This window comes from Sceloporus undulatus, chromosome 5, assembly GCF_019175285.1.
Source record: "Sceloporus undulatus isolate JIND9_A2432 ecotype Alabama chromosome 5, SceUnd_v1.1, whole genome shotgun sequence".
Taxonomy (NCBI): domain Eukaryota; kingdom Metazoa; phylum Chordata; class Lepidosauria; order Squamata; family Phrynosomatidae; genus Sceloporus; species Sceloporus undulatus.
This window is the reverse complement of record NC_056526.1, coordinates 177,493,552-177,497,773: the sequence shown is the minus strand read 5'-3', so window position 1 is coordinate 177,497,773 and position 4,222 is coordinate 177,493,552. Positions and strand designations below refer to the sequence as shown.

Sequence of the window (4,222 nt, the reverse complement as noted above, 5' to 3'; positions counted from 1 at the left end):
TGGCCAGAGTATTCCCAAAGTCTCACAGTCTCTCCCTCTGCAGGCATCCTTGGGCCCAAGTCTATTATACTGAGGGCTCCTTCAGAGCAAGGGATTAAATGATGGCTGCTTCAGAGAGTCCCAGGTGGTGTTCTGTAATATTTGCCACTTTGTGAAAGGGGGCTAGTGGGGCTGTCTGGAGCACATGTGGCCATCCCTTGTTGATGTAGTAGAGAATCCCAGTGATGAGGTCTGTTATCACTGCTCCACCTAAGTCAGAGGATTTATTCTACCTTTTGAAGGGGTCAGCTCTGCCCAGGCCTGCACTGAGAAGGGTTTTCTTGCAATATAAGCTCCTCATAATGAATACCGGGTGCTGTAGGGTATATTTCACCTCTGAGTATTCCTTGCATAAGAAAATCTTACGAAACTCATGGGGTCACCATGAGTCAACAAGCGAGTTGAAGGCATTACTATCACTAACTTGAATTTCTACTGCAAGATTAGAAATAGTGAAAACATTATTCCACACTAATATGGAAAACATTAGATAATCTTTCAGTACAAAACAGGATTGCCTGTAGCACTATCAGAAAAGCAAATATATACAGTGAAATTAGCAAGAGGATAAATCAGAGGATTTGAAGACATTTGGAAGCCCTTTATCACTTACATTATGGATGTATTGTACCAGTTTATCAAAAAGATTTTCTGGAAGAGTGTGTTTTTACAGATTTACAGTGATAGTACGACATATCTGGATTCTTAACTAATTTGGGGACAGCCAGTGTGGCATAGTGGTTTGACTATGACTAGAGACCAGGATTCAGTTCCCAGCTTGGCCTTGAAACCCACTGGTTGACCTTGAGCGATTCACATTCTCTCACCTCAGGGCAAGGCAGTGGCAAACCTCCTCTGAACATCTCTTGCCAAGAAAACCTTATGATAGGTTTGCCTTAGGGTCACTGTAAGTTGGAAATGTCTTGAATGCACACAGCAGCAACAAGAACAACAACAACAAACTAATTTGGGGGTGGGAGGAACAGGGAACTGAACGTTAAAATATATCTACACGCTAAAGAATATTTGCAACATTGAAAATGTAAATACTTTTCTTTTTTAAAAAAGAACTGTATTATTTCTACTCAACCATATAAATTTGGATGGCATGTTTCCTTTTTTTGGCCATTTCAGTTGCAACATGCAAGTGACAGCTTCTTGGTCCTTACAACAGATGGCATCAACTTCATGGTGAACAGTCAAGAAATTTGTGACTTTGTTAACCAGTGTCATGATCCCACTGAAGCAGCTCATGTAGTCACCGAGCAGGTATGATTCACTCAAACCAGGAATAATACAGTTTGGCTTAGGCCAGTTTTGGGCAGAGTCATCTTGAACCCCTTGTGGATCATGGTTGGACATCTTACTATAAATTGGTGGAACTACTGACTACATAAAACCAGTTTCCTCAGTGCTTATGGAGGGTGATAATCTCTGTATATCTATTCTTGTAGGAAAAATCTTGCATTGGATTTAATTGCTTCATTAGATAATTGAACTTGGTAGTACAGCTCAGACACACTACTTTCTTTGTATACTTGTCCATGGATTCCCTAACAAACTTTGTTTACTGTTTCAACTTTATAAATAGTTTAATTGCTTTTAAAATAACTTTTATTTTTATACTTTTATCAAACTTTTGTATATTATCAAACCAATTAAACTGAATTGGTTTTTGAATAAGCTGTTTGCCACTTTGGGTCCCATTATTGGGAGTAAGGTGGGATATAAATTAATAACTGCAACAGATACCCAACATCTTGCATTCCTTTTCTCTGCTTTGTACAGATATTGCCTTTGGAAATCAAATATGAAAAGTCTAGCATTATTAGAACAGTTTCCCTGTTGAGAACTATTTTATTTAAATTGTTTCAGGACATGAATATTTTGAACAACCCATATGGTCACATGTAGCTGTATTTTTGGATTTCTAGCTCACAAAGATCCATAAGTGCATTTACTCATAGGTTTGCTAGACTGTATTTTTGAAATTAAGCTGTACTTTATAAAGCATACTTGGTATTCTCATGTAATATCCACACAGTATTAAAGCTTCCACTGGACCATTCTTGTTGCATCCCCTCCCTCCTCTGACATTGGCTATAGTATAATGATCTGGGCTGAGGATATGGACAAAATCCTTGAGATTTGACTAGCCATCTCAGTTATAAATCTTGGTGGGTTAACAACTAGTGATCAGGTGGGGTGGGAATCATTTCAGACAAAAGAAAAAATACTGAATTAGCATGTTTTTCACTCACACCAATCCATAATTTTCTAAAAAAATTGACAGGGGAAAAAATGAAAATTCTGGCTGAAAAATCACATGTGGGCACAATTTAGGCTGTTGTGAGTCCTCCACTTCAAAATAGTAAAAGACCATCCCCTCAAGTCAAATTATTTCCATTTCCAGGAATATCACTTCTTGTTACCCGAAATGGCAGTGATGTGGCCCAAGCTTACTTTAGCAGGCTGAAAATTACCCTTTGACTATCTGAGTGTGCCGACCTCCACTTTAGGGGATTGACTGGTGGGGGCTGGGAATGAAAAGATCATTATTGCCACTTAATCACAGGGAGTGGTTCTGGCATCCTTGAAAGTGGAGATTACTGCAGCTGACTCTTCTAATACCATTTTTGGAATCGGAAGATTGAATAACAGTTCTTACAGTCCCTCTGTGGGCAAGATACTTAAGACGACAATGGCAAGATCAGTATAGGTACTTGGGGAGGAACTAAATTATCTAGAATAGATCATTTCAGTGTTAGTCCAGGCCAGGGTTTGATATTGACGCACCCACATTGTTTACCATTTTCCCAGAAAAGAAAAAAAAACCTTTGTTTTTCACAGCTAGGAGGAGATTTCTGACCACTATGGGTTTTATTTGGTTTTTAGCGATTTTGGCAGGATGTGTGGATTCCAGAGACCCACAGAGGTAGAAATTAACCCATGGACTTGCCACAGTTATCCAGCTTTGTTTGAAATGGATAAACTTCTCTTTCTTTTGCAATCTTTTCCCCAGGCCATACAGTATGGAACAGAAGATAATAGTACTGCTATTGTTGTGCCATTTGGAGCATGGGGCAAGTACAAAAATTCTGAGATCAACTTCTCATTCAGTCGAAGCTTTGCCTCAAGTGGAAGATGGGCATGAGGCCTTCTGCAGCAAAGTCCTGGATGAGCTGTGTTATAGGGGCTTACCAGACAGAAAGTAGATCTGTAGATAGGTCTATGTAACTGACTTGTCCATCTCTCTTCCAGCAGCTAGTGATTTCTGTCTGGAGCGCAAATGCTGTTAATTGTAGCCTCTTAACAAACATGTTTGTTACTGCTTATTTCAAGCGAATAATTTGCATTTCCTCCTAGGGCCTAAATGGTGTCTTTTGATACCTGCCTGGCATTTTTATATGGATTGCATACCAAATGTTTCACTTAACACTTGGTACATTATTAGGAGCTGAGAGCATATGGCAGAAGTAAACAGGGCCTCAGTATTCATAGTATTGCAAAGAGAAGCAAATGCATAAGGAGAAGAAAAGTGGCATTTTTCTCTTCCTTGCCATCAGAAGTATTTCTTTCCTTGCTTAAAAAGAAGCAGAAGAACCAACAACTGGGAGATTAAAAGGCTGCATCAGTGGCCTTACTTTGGTCTGCAACCCAACTCTGAAGAGAAGTATCTTCATCTCTGGGCTGATAAGACTCCATACTACAGTCAAATGACAAAAATTGTCAGTTTTTTGTATACTGCTTTTATGTTCCTTTTTTCAGAAAGTGAATTTTACACTGAGTTTGAAGGTCAAATTCTGCTACTTTGCTTTTGGAACCTTTGGCTTGTGTATAGCTGGGTGTTACAGCACCTCAGACAGCTATATGCACAACACTAATAAGGGGGACCAGGTAGTGTGCCTTCAGAAAGAAGAATACTATGTAAATTATTTGTGTTGATTTAGCCTTCCTGAAACATGCTGATATTACAAGATACTACCCTTTAAAAACATGCTATAAACTTAAAATAAATTTTTGTTCAGTTCAGTTTTAGATATTCACTCTGATTTCAGAGATTCTGAAAAATTCTGTCCTAGATGCACAATGTTAATTGGGGGAGGTATTGATGGGGCAGGTGGAGGGGGACAGTAGTACAACAGTTTAGTTTTAGATTTTCAGACAACAGTGGTTTCATTTT

General features: G+C 38.9%; 1 long non-coding RNA gene across 1 annotated transcript; it reads left to right on the top strand.

Moving 5' to 3' along the window:
- The first annotated feature begins 880 nt into the window (after positions 1 to 880).
- LOC121932093 lies at positions 881 to 4,071 on the top strand. Its single transcript, XR_006104267.1, has 2 exons — positions 881 to 1,308; positions 3,062 to 4,071. It is a non-coding gene; the product is annotated as an uncharacterized LOC121932093 (long non-coding RNA).
- Positions 4,072 to 4,222: the final 151 nt, after the last annotated feature.